At 37.0% G+C, this 13220-nt stretch overlaps 1 long non-coding RNA gene across 4 annotated transcripts in view; it reads right to left on the bottom strand.

Moving 5' to 3' along the window:
• LOC143670202 (uncharacterized) overlaps nucleotides 1-13220 on the bottom strand; it is a 200883-nt gene that overhangs the window by 128864 nt on the left and 58799 nt on the right. For 2 of the 4 annotated variants that reach the window (XR_013169296.1, XR_013169297.1), the window contains exon 4: nucleotides 8019-8098. The exons of the other annotated variants lie outside the window; for them this stretch is intronic. This is a non-coding gene — a long non-coding RNA (uncharacterized LOC143670202). The remainder of the gene's footprint in view (nucleotides 1-8018; nucleotides 8099-13220) is intronic. 4 annotated transcript variants of the gene reach the window in all.

The following is a 13220-nucleotide window of genomic DNA, read 5'->3' as shown; positions in this document are numbered from 1 at the left end:
GAAAGAAAAATGAAGTGGGAAGTCTCACACTATCTGACTTTAAAGCATATTACAAAGCTACTGTGGTCAAAACAGCATGGTACTCACATAAAGATAGATATACTGACCAATGGAATTGAATTGAGTGTTCAGAAATAGACCCTCTCATCAAAGGACAACTAAACTTTGATAAGGCAGTCAAGCTAACCCAACTGGGACAGAGAGAGATCTCTTCAATAAATGGTGCTTGGGGAACTGGATATCCATATACAAAGAAATGAAAGAAGATCCATATCTCACATGCTACACAAAAATTAACTCAAAGTGGATCAAAGAACTAAACATCAGAGCTTAAGGTCATAAACTTTTAGAAGAAAATTTAGAGAAACATCTTATAAATCTTTGATAAGAGATGGTTTCCTAGACCGTATGTCCAAAACACAAGCAATGAAAAAAGATAAAGATAAGTGGGATCTTCTCAAAATTAAACACTTTTGTGCATTAAAAAAACTTTGAAAAGAAAGTAGAAAGGCAGTACACACAATGGGAGACAATATTTAGAAACCACATATCAGATAAGGGTTTGATATCCAGAATATATAAAGAGATTCTACAACTCAACAACAAAAAGACAAACAACCTAAAATATAAAATGGGCAAAAACATGATCAGAAACTTTTCAGAAGAAGAAATACAATTGGCTAAATGGCATATAGAAGGATACAGAACCTCACTATTAGGTAAATGTAAAATAAAACCACAATGAGATATCATCTCACAGCCAATAGAATGTCCATTATGAAACAAAACAGGAAATGACAAGTGCTGGAGTGGATGTGGAAAAAGAAGCACACTTATTCTCTGTTGGTGGGAGTGTAGAATGGTGCAAACTGTCTGGAAGGCAGTTTGTTGGTTCCTCAGAAAGCTAAGTATAGAACTGCCATATGATTCAGCAATTCCATTATTAGGTGTATATTAAAGGAACTGAAGGCAAGGACACAAACATACATTTGTACACCAATGTTTATAATGGCATTATTCATGATTGCCAATAGATAGAAACAGCCCCAAATGTCCATCAATGGACAAGTGTTTATATGTACAAATATAAAACGTTTTTGCAAGAGGGAGAAGAAATGAATGTCAGCGTTGCAAGGTGTTGAAAATGGGATGGTATATAGGAAAAGTACAATCAACGCAGGCTAGGGTCTATAGTCAACAAAAACATTGTAATATGCTTCCACTCAATGTAATAAAGACATTATGCCAAAGCTGAATGTCAAAAGGCAGAATGATAGGGAAAGGGATGTGGATACTTTGCAGAAGAAAAGGGAAGGTCTTCAGATAGAGTACACTGGTGAAGGCATATCTACACACTTAGGCTGGATTGTATGATGTGTGAATAAAATTATTTAAAAATGAACAGAAACAAGTGCTAGAGAATATGCAGAGAAAGAGATATACCTATTCACTGTCCATATGGAAATAAGAGGTGCAGCCCCTTGGAGGGCAGTGTAGGGGTTCCACTGGAAGCTAGGGGTGTGTCTGCCATATGATCCAGAAACTCCACTGCTCAGTATATACCTGGAAGAATTAAGTATGGGGACATGAATGGATATTTGCATGCTGGTGTTTCTGGCAGCAGTGTTCCCAATCCACAATGAATGGAGATGGCCTAAAGATAAAACAATTAAGGAATGGAAGAGGGAAATATGATGTATATATACAATGGACTAACTGAGAAGTTGCAAGAAGGAATGAAGTTGTGAGGCATACAACTAGGTGAATGAACCTTAAGAGCTGTATGCTGAATGAAATGTCTGGAACAAAAAGATATTATCATGCCTCAATCATATGGGCTAACTATAATGTAAAAATTCAGTGAACTAAAGTGAAGAACATGGGTTATTAGGATAGGGCTTATTGTAAAGGGTCCTAGATTGTAAACTCTTACAGCAGACATATATTCAGGAGGTGTAACTGTTAATTCTAAATTTTGAGATACTCAGTTGTTTGTATATAATATGTTTTTTACCAGAAACCTTGAGTGTTTATGTGACACCTGAGACTCAGAGTTAGAGTTCTGAAGCTATGAAAGTCAGTATCCCATACAGGAACTGTATACACAGTGGAAAAAGTGATCAGACATCAAGTAGAGACATGAATGAAGGTGATCTGGATAGGACTAAGATATATCAGAATACAGGGTAAAGGATAATATCATCCATATTTTAAATTTCAACTTCTGTGTGAGACTAAAGGAAGAGATGCTTGCTGGGTGCAAATTTTACATTTTGGGTAGTGCATTTCCTAATTTAACTTGTATGGTTAGTTTAACTGAACACCTTAAGTACATGGAATGTTCCCTAGGGTGTGAGATCTTGGAGTTTGATACCTTGATAAATCCAAGAGTGATTTGGGGAGTGAATACAGAACTATTTCCAAAATCCCCTTTGGGGAATCAGGAGGAAGGAGGAAATATTCAAGTTCCCCATTTGGAGAATTTCTGATATTCTCACAAGCAGTGGGGATGACCAAATCAATAGGCTGAACACTCGATCTTGGGGTTCGCCCCCATGAAACGTATTCCTGCAAAGGACAGGCTAAGCCTACTTAAAATTAGACCTAAGAGAAACACCAAGAGAGCTTCTTTGTTGCTCAGATGTGGCCCCTCTCTCTCAAAGACAACTCAGCAAGTGAACTCACTGCCCTCCACCCCCTACATAGGACATGACTCCCAGGAGGGTAAATCTCCCTGGAAACATGGGACAGAAATATGGGATGAGCTGGGACCTGGCATTATGGGATTGAGAAAGCGTTCTTGACAAAAAGGGGAAGAGAGAAATGAGACAAAGTTTCAGTGGCTGAGAGATTTCAAATAGAGTCAAGAGATTATACTGGAGATTATTCTTATGCACTATATAGATATCCCTTTTTAATTTATGGTGTATTGGAGTGGCTAGAAGGAAGTACCTGAACTTGTTGAGCTGTGTTCCAGTAGCCTAGATTCTTGAAGATGATTGTATAAATATGTAACATTTAAAATGTGACTGTGTGGCTGTGAAAACCTTGTGTCTGATACTCCTTATATTCAGGGTATGGACAGATGAGTTTAAAAACATGGATTACCAGAGCAATTTGAACAGTGAATAGGGAAGTATTTGCAGAGTGCCCTAGGGGGAATGGTAAGAAAGGGGGAAAATTCAACTTCTCCAAGTGGAGAATTCTTGATATTCTTACAGGCAGTGGGGATAGCCAAAGCAATAGGCCAAGCCTCCAATCTTGGGATTTGTTCATATGAAACTTAATCCCACAAAAGATAGGTCAAACCTACTTAAAACTAGGCCTAACCAAAGCTATAGGCAGAGCCCCCAGTCTTGGGGTTTGTCCATATGAAACTTAACCCCGCAAAGGATAGGTCAAGTCTACTTAAAATTTAGGCCTAAGAGTTACCCCCAAGAGAGCCTCTATTGTTGCTCAGATGTGGCCCCTCTCTCCAGTCAACACAATGAGCAGTCTCGCCACCCTACCCCTCTCTACATGGGACATGACTCCAAGGGGTGTGGACCTTCCTGGCAACGTGGGACAGAGATCTTGGAATGAATGGAGACTCAGCATCAAGGGATTGAGAAAACCTTCTCGACCAAAAGGGGGAAGAGGGAAATGAGACAAAGTGTCAATGGCTGAGAGATTCCAGAGTCCAGAGGTTATCCTGGAGGTTATTCTTAAGCATCAAGTAGATATCATCTTGTTATTCAAGATGTAATGGAGAGGCTGGAGGGAACTGCCTGAAAATGTACAGCTGTGTTCCAGTAGCCATGTTTCTTGATGATGATTGAATAATGACACAGCTTTCACAATGAGACTGCGTGATTGTGAAAACCTTGTGTCTGATGCTCCTTTTATCTACCTTGTCAACAAAGGAGTAGAACATATGGAATAAAAATAAATAATAGGGGGAACAAATGTTAAAATAAATTTAGTTTGAAATGCTATTGATCAATGAAAGGGAGGGGTAAGGGGTATGGTATGTAAAATTTTTGTTTTGTTTTTGTTTTATTTTTTTGTTTTCTTTTCATTTCTTTTTCTGAATTGATGCAAATGTTCTAAGAAATGATCATGATGATGAATATGCAACTACGTGATGATATTGTGAATTACTTATCATATATGTAGAATTGAATGAGCATATACTGAAAATGTTTGTGTTTCTTTCCTGTAATTTTTTAATTAATAAAAAATTTAAAAAAAATAATAACATACCTTAGAGATTAGTACACAGAGAGCATCTTCTTATTTATAGCTGTATGATATTTCCACTGAATGGAGATAGCACAATTTTATCAGTTTCCTACTGATGGACATTGAGAATATTTCAATTCTTGTTATAATGTTCCCATAAATAACATGGTTTATATGTCAGTTCACATGTGTATATGTGTATTTGTATGATAAACCATCAGAAATGGAATTAGTGGATGTGCTGGTTTGAAAGGATGTATGTACCCTAGAAAAGCCACGTTTTAATTCTAATCCCATTTTGTAAAGGCAGCTGTTTCTTCTAATCCCTATTCAGTATTGCATATTTGAAACTGTGATTAGATAATCTCCTTGGAGATGTGATTTAGTCAAGAGTGGCTGTTAAACTGGATTAGGTGGAGGAGTGTCTCCACCCATTTGCGTGGGTCTTGAATAGTTTACTAAAGTCCTATAAAAGAAGAAATATTTTGGAGGATGAGGGAGATTCTGAGAGATTCAGAAAGAGCAGAGCAGAACAACATTCCCAAGAGAAGCAGAGTGCACCAGCTAGCCACCTTTGAAGATGAAGAAGGAAAACACCTCCCAGGGAGCTTCATGAAACAGGAAACCAGGAGAGGAAGCTAGCAGATGACGCTGTGTTTGCCATGTGCCCTTCCAGTTGAGAGAGAAGCCCTGACTATGATCACCATGTGCCTTCTCACTTGAGAGAGAAATCCTGAACTTCATCAGCCTTCTAGAACCAAGATATTTTTCCCTGGATGCCTTAGATTGGACATTTCTATAGACTTGTTTTAATTGGGAAATTTTCTCGGCCTTAGAAGTGTAAACTAACAACTTATTAAATTCCCCTTCTTAAAAGCCATTCTGTTTCTGGCATATTGCATTCCAGCTGCTAGCAAACAAGAGCAGTGGACCAAAGGGTATATATGTATTTGTGATATTATTCTAAATCACTATATTTTCCTTCCTGGAGATGGTGCCAGTAATTTTTCAGAGTTCATCTTTCCTCATAGTATTACCAATAGTCTATCAACTTTTTGAACATTTACAAATCTCAGATGTAAAGAACGGTATCTTAGGGTAGTTTTATTTTGCATTTTTATTAAATGAGCTCCTTTCATTTCTTATAAACACAGTTATAATATTTCTTTTTCATATTATCTGCTTATTTTTCTAATGGACTGTTGACCCTTTTCTCACTGTTTCCAGGATCTCATTATATATTAAGAGTCTTTGTCTGGTATATGAACTGCAAAATTTTTCTCAATTTTACCCTGTCTCTTGTCATTACTTATGGTGCTTTTTACCATGCAAAAGTTACCAATGTTTTAAACCATTTTGTTGAGATATAATTCACTTAGCATACAACTCACCCAGTTAAAATATACATCAGATGATGAGCATTTGGGTTGTTTCCACCTTTTAGCTATTATGAATATTACTACTATGAACATTCATGTACAGGTTTTCTTGTGACACATGTTTTCATTTCATTTTAGGTATATAACTAGGAGAAGTATTCCTGGGTTATATGGAAACTCCATGTTTAGCCACTTGAGGAACTGCTAGACTCTCTTCCAAAGCAGCTGCATCTTTTTATATTCCCACCAGCAGTATGAGGTTTCCAGTTCTCCATGTCCTCACAAAAGCTTTCCTATCTTTGAGATTATAGCCATCCTAAAGGGTGTAAAGTTGTATCTCCTGGTTTTGATTTGCATTACCCTGATGGCAAATAATGTTGAACATCTTTTCATGTGCTTTTGGCTATTTGTACATCTTTTTTTGGAAAATGCCCATTCAGGTCTTTCCTAATTTTTTAATCACCTTTTTACTATTGAGTTTTAATAGTTCTTTATATAGTCTAGACACAAGTTGCTTATCAGATAAATGATATGCAAAAATTTTCTCCCCTTCTGTGAGTTGCCTTTTCACTTTCTTCATGGTATCATTTGCATCACCAACATTTTTAATTTAGATGATGTCCAATTTATCTATTTTTTTCTTCTATTGCTTATGTTCTTACTATCCAAGAAACCATTGCCCAACCTGTTATAAAGATTTACTCCTATGTTTCCTACTAAGAGTTTTTTGGTTTCATCTCTTACATTTAGCTGATCGGCCATTTAAAATTAGTTTTTGTGAATGGTGTAAAGAAGGGAGAAGTTACTGATTTTTCTATAGTCAAATTTAATAATCTTCTGAATTTTACAGTTAGAAATTATTTCATCATTCCAAAATTACAAAGAAATTATTCTATGATTTCCTGGAGTACATTTACAGTTTCCTTTTTTTTTTACATGGACAGGCACCGGGAATTGAAACCGGGTCCTCTGGCATGGCAGGCACGCATGCTTGCCTACTGAGCCACCGTGGCCCGCCCTACAGTTTCCTTTTAATATTTAAATCCTTGGCCTATTTATCCTGGTATAATAAAGCAATGTGGCTTTATTTTTTTCACCATGGCTACCACTTGTCCCATGCCATTTATTGAATAGTTCATCTTTTCCCATTGATTTGAGATGATACTTTTATCATATACTCAAAAGTATTCTTAAATGATATAACAAAAATTAAAAATAGAAAACAGCTAGTATATGTGAAAATAGCCAAAGAAATAGGACTTTGAAGAAAGTCTTTTATTTGGGGTGGGGGAAGCTCTTTGACAACTTTATCAATTTTTCTCCTAGCTATTGGTCTCTTTAGGTTTACTATATCTTCAGAGTTAACAGTATCCATTTGCATTTTCCAAAAAAAATCATCTATTTCATCTAGATTATAGCCCTTGGAGAGAGCTATATAAAGCACTTCTTTATTTTTTAAAATTTCTTCATTTCTGTGATTATACCCTTTTTCTTATTTAAGATTTTGTGGTTTTGTGTTTTATCCCTTTATACTCTTGATTGGGTTTATTTATCTATTCTTTTTCTCCAATAACACCTACTTGTTTATTTGTCAAGTTCACAGTTTTTTTTAATAATTCATTAATTTCTGGATTATTTTTATCATCATTGATTTTGTCCTCTAGTTTTCCTTAGGCGTACTGTTTTTTCCTAGGAAATTGACTTGAAATCACAATTTATTTCATTTTAATTCTCACTTGTTTTATCTAGAAATATCATCTGAACTTTACACATAACTCTCTATGTTGTTTGAATGTTATCACAAAATCATGTTACTTGTGTTAAAAAGAAAGAGAAAGAGAGAGAAATTACAAAAAGTTTGAAAACATTGCAAAAATTAACGTAATTGACAAGGGTCAGAATAGAATGAAGTGAAAGGCACTCACCTACAGTGCAAAATTTAAGAGGGCACCAAAATTCAGTAATCTAGACAAATAATATTTTAGTGCAATATTGGTAAACTGTAGCCTGCAGGCCAGCTGCCTGTTTGGGCAAATAAAGTCTTACTGGAACCAGGGCCAAGATTAGGGCAAGGTAAGTGAGGCAGGGGTCAACAAGTATAGGGGCTGATCCCATCTTTAAAATTTCAGTATTTGCTTCATTATGGATTTTTAAATTAATTTTGACATTTGAAAATATTACATAAGAAGTATCTTGATTACTGAGATAATCTCTCAATCTCAATCACTTTGCCTCCCTCTTAAATTTTATACCTGAGGTAAGTGCCTTACTTGTCTCACCCTACTCCTGACTCTATGACTCCTGATGGTGGTACAATATATACTTTTTTAATACTTTTCTGCATCTTGCAAATTGTGCACAATGAACATGTATTACTTTGAAAATCAGAAAAAAATTTTTAAAGAAAACAAGACTCACTCATTAATGTTCCTTGTGGGTTTACAGGAAACAAAAACTATTTTGCAGATGGTCCTGCAGTTTCAAATGGCTTCAACCACCTGGTAATATGAAGGAAGAAATACCTTCATATTAATATAAATAAACTATCATGGTCCTGAACATCATGAACTCCCAATTCACCAGTGCCTAGGATTGGTTAGGAGTACAGGAAAAGCAGATGCAGGGCCAGTCCACTGGAACCACCCAGAACAAGGTGTGGAATGAGGGACCAAAAGCTGGTGTACATCAGGGGGAGCACCTAACCAGACCTGTAACAGAGAAGCTATCCATTCTTATGCAGTCCAGCCTGGGCTGGGTTCTCCACAGCAGCAGTTAATCTCCCATCTTCCTTTGACTTGAGTAGCTGTGGCAAAATGTTCTCTGCTCAGTTGGTGTGGAATCACAGTTAGTGAGGCCTGCAGAAGAGATGTCCACATGACATAACTTAAGCCCAGCTACGAGGGGGAAACTTTTCAGTTTTACAGAAATGTACACATGCCAGGTCTCTGCCATTTCCCCTTTGGATCTAGCACATCTCTGAAAAAAAAAAAAACAATAAAAGAAATGCTTTCAGACCTGCTTCGATTTGTTTTTCCCAAAACCATTTTGCTTGGAATATCTCAGGAAGACTTTAAGCTTTAAAAACTAGATAGTATTATTTTACAACTCAGACAGTATTACTTTACAACTTAAACTCACATGGCACATAAGTATCCATGCCAAAAACAGAAGCTTCACTTTTACTCAAGTGCTCTTTTTGCTATATTAGGGATTTTCACAAAGTTCCTCAGGAACTGCCTGGAGGTAGGGTCAAAGGTACAAGAGGATCTGTTTTCAGTAGTGCAGTTTGGCATAAGGTTTTGTTTGAGGAAAAGGTTCTGCTGTTAAAAATAGTTTGAAATCTATTGTATTATGCTATGATGCCTCATGAGCCTAATGTCAACAAGGTTTTTCTATACTATTCAAAGTTTTGTTAATTTCCCTTCCTATAGGCTAGGTTTCCTATAAGCTAGGTTTGTTAGCTCCCTCTGACTCTTCTAGACAGAAAGAAAAAAAGAGTAGAGAAAGTTATTGGGACTTTTTTTGGAAAACCATCAGGAACCAACTCTGACTATGCTAGAATTCCCTCTCTTCCTCACTGCAGGTAGGGGACACAGCAGATGCCCTTTATCACACAACCTTTTCCAAAACAGAGAAACAAGTAAGACTTTAATTTCTCCCCCAAACTGTGAGTAGTGTTCCATTGAAGATGTATCCACCTGACATTCTCTACTCTCTGCTCTACAATTCAAACCTGAGGATCTGGGATGTACGCTGAGCCAGAGAGAGGCCAATCATACCTTGGGAAGTAAGAGAAAATACTAGTAGAATATTCTAGGGCTTTAAACCAATAGGAGTAGGCCTGTATCACCACTACCAGCTCCTCCAATACACTGCAAGGGCCCTGTGTACCATGTGGGTGGTATTTGGTAACTAAGTAGCATGTAGATTCTGCCAGGTTCTGTGGTTCATGTTACATCCACAGCAGATGTCAAGGAGGATGTGTCAAAGTTAACTCCATTCAAATCCTCCATAATCCAATACAGCATCTCTGCATGAGTGGTGTTAATATAGAAAAAAAAGCACCCGAAGAGATGTGGATCTTCAAGCCCAGAAGATTTTCAAAGATATAGGGGACCCCAAATAGAAGCTGGTTGAGGGATTGTTGATAGCAGCCATGGATCATGGTGCTGGAAGAGGATAAAATAAAAAAGCACCTTGGTGTGGCAGACCATTCTATCTCTAGTGGTTGGTGGGGGTGGGAGGGCCCAACATCTCAGCCAGATGACCGTGCTAGTTTGAAGCTATTATTTACCCCAGAAAAGGTCATGTTCTTTTCATCCATTCCTGTGGGTGTAGAGCTATTATAGGTGGGACCTTTTGATTATGTTATTTCAGTTGAGATGTGACCTACCTCATTCAAGGAAGGTCTTGATCCTCACACTGGAGCCCTTCTTAAGAGGATAAAACACATACAGGAAAAGGGAGATGAATTAAGAGCAGCTCACAGAAAAACACCCAGAACCAAAGATGGAGAAGCCAGAAGCTAAAGCAATGAAACCCAGGAGAGAAGGACCAGCAGATGTCGCCATGAATCTTGCTATTTGACAGAGGAGCCCAAGCTCTCCAGTAACCAGTCTTCAGAGAAGGTATAGTCTTGTTGATGCCTTAATTGGAACATTTTCATGACCTAACTGTAAATTTGTAAGCTAATAAATCCTATTGTTAAAAGTCAGTCCAGGGCGGGCAATGGTGGCAGAGTTCTTGCCTGCCATCTTGCCTGCCACGCAGGAGAACCAGGTTCAGTGCCCAGTGCCTGCCCATGTTAAAACAAAAAAAAAGCCGTCCATTTCTGGTATATTGCATTTTGTCAGCTTTAGTAAACTGAAACAGTAATAGAGCCTCTTTGCCGAGGCCCTGAGAGCTCCTCTTAGGGATATATGTAATATAGACACTCTTATCTACATCCTAGCCTCAGTTCACAGACCAGGTTGGTGTAGGGAGGCCAGAACCACTTAGCCCGGATCCTCCACTATTAGCAACACTGTATCAGCAATCCACAAACCATATTATGGAAAGCCATCAGCCTCCGACTTGCTGTTTGGCTGCCCCAGGTTTAACTTTTCTGGAAGTAAACTGAGGTCAAGTCACAGACATCTCTTGGCCCTTTGGTGGAAAACTTCTTTATAGTCTCCTTTCTGAACATAGAGTTTCTCCTGCCAAGATCACAAAATCAAAAGTCACGCAAAGATTCATCTCTGACAAATTCTCTTTGCAAGCCCTACAGTAGTCGTTCCTGTAGTAGTCATACAAGACATTTTGCAAATCCTATTATACATGACACTTAAGATGAAGGAATGCTTTATAGCACACATACACAAAAAGTTATTTCCACATCGCAGTAGAAGCCCTGTTTTACTTATCCGCTTTTGAAAAATCTTACACAACAGATATGGCACCTTCTCTGGTTTTAGCCTAATATTCTCTAAAGTGTGAAAGTTATTCTTGCGGTAAATGAAGAGCTAAACTAAGCTTTTGTCCCATCATAAAGAAGTAATAACCTTTTGATTTTTCTCCACTTTTAAACACCCCAACCACATACCCAAGCAGCACCTCAGAAGATCTGAGTCTTAAGAGAAAGGATAGAGTAAGCACAGAAAACACTGAGCATGGAAACTAAATCCTTCCTTTGAGTTCAAAACATTTAACAATTCTGATATCACTACTGAGAGTCTAATCACTAGCTTGACACAAGGATATTTCACAATAAACCATGTTGGAGTTATAGAGTTAAAAAACACTAGACCAGGAATCAAAGGACCTGGGTTCAAGTTATGGCTTTGCTATATACACTTTCTTTAACCTTGGGCACTTCTGTGCCTCCATTTCCTTATCTGTAAAAGGAGGGTGACAATACATCTTCTTCTGCCTACTGCCCAAATTGGCTGAGATGATCAAATAAATAAAGGAGTATTTTATTGTGAGGATGCTTGAAAATTCTAAGTATATTATAAATGTAAAGTATTATTTCGGTTATGAAATTCTGACTACATCTTTTTTTTATTAATTAAAAAAAATTAACTAACACAACATTTAGAAATCATTCCATTCTACATATGCAATCAGTAATTCTTAATATCATCACATAGGTGTATGGTCATCATTTCTTAGTACATATGCATCGATTTAGAGAAAGAAATAGCAAGACAACAGAAAAAGAAATAAAATGATAATATAGAGAGAAAATAAAAATAAAAATAAAAAGTACAAAGATATATAAGAAAAAAAAACTATACCTCAGATGTACCTTCATTCAGTGTTTTAACGTAATTACATTACAATTAGGTAGTATTGTGCTGACCATTTTTTTTTTTTTTAGAAATCATACCATTCTACATATGCAATCAGTAATTCTTAACATCATCACATAGATGCATGATCACCGTTTCTTAGTACATTTGCATTGGTTTAGAAGAACTAGCAATATAACCAAAAAAGATATAGAATGTTAATATAGAGAAAAAAAATAAAAGTAATAATAGTAAGAACAAAACAAAACAAAACAAAACAAAACAAAAACCTATACCTCGGATGCAGCTCCAGTTCAGTGTTTTAACATGATTACTTTACAATTAGGTATTATTGTGCTGTCCATTTTTGAGTTTTTGTATCTAGTCCTATAGCACAGTCTGTATCCCATTAGCTCCAATTACCCATTATCTTACCCTGTTTCTAACTCCTGCTGAACTCTGTTACCAATGACATATTCCAAGTTTATTCTCGAGTGTCGATTCACATCATTGGGACCATACATTGGTCCCAAAGACAAAAAACATTGTCTTTTAGTTTTTGGCTAGACTCACTCAGCATAATGTTCTCTAGGTCCATCCATGTTATTACATGCTTCATAAGTTTATCCTGCCTTAAAGCTGCATAATATTCCATCGTATGTATATACCACAGTTTGTTTAGCCACTCGTCTGTTGATGGACATTTTGGCTGTTTCCATCTCTTTGCAATTGTAAATAACGCTGCTATAAACATTGGTGTGCAAATGTCCGTTTGAGTTTTTGCCCTTAATTCCTTTGAGTAGATTCCCAGCAATGGTATTGCTGGTTCGTATGGCAATTCTATATTCAGCTTTTTGAGGAACCGCCAAACTGCCTTCCATACTGGTTGCACCATTTGACATTCCCACCAACAGTGGATAAGTGTGCCTCTTTCACCGCATCCTCTCCAGCACTTGTCATTTTCTGTTTTGTTGATAATGGCCATTCTGGTGGGTGTGAGATGATATCTCATTGTGGTTTTGATTTGCATTTCTCTAATGGCCAGGGACATTGAGCATCTCTTCATGTGCCTCTTGGCCATTTGTATTTCCTCCTCTGAGAGGTGTCTATTCAAGTCTTTTTCCCATTTTGTAATTGGGTTGGCTGTCTTTTTGTTGTTGAGTTGAACAATCTCATTATAAATTCTGGATACTAGACCTTTATCTGATATATCGTTTCCAAATATTGATTCCCATTGTGTAGGCTGTCTTTCTACTTTCTTGATGAAGTTCTTTGATGCACAAAAGTGTTTAATTTTGAGGAGTTCCCATTTATTTATTTCCTTCTTCAGTGCTCTTGCTTTAGGTGTAAG

The sequence above is a fragment of the Tamandua tetradactyla genome, chromosome X (genome assembly GCF_023851605.1).
Source record: "Tamandua tetradactyla isolate mTamTet1 chromosome X, mTamTet1.pri, whole genome shotgun sequence".
Taxonomy (NCBI): domain Eukaryota; kingdom Metazoa; phylum Chordata; class Mammalia; order Pilosa; family Myrmecophagidae; genus Tamandua; species Tamandua tetradactyla.
The sequence above is the reverse complement of the archived record's forward strand: the minus strand, read 5'-3'. Positions and strand labels throughout refer to the sequence as shown.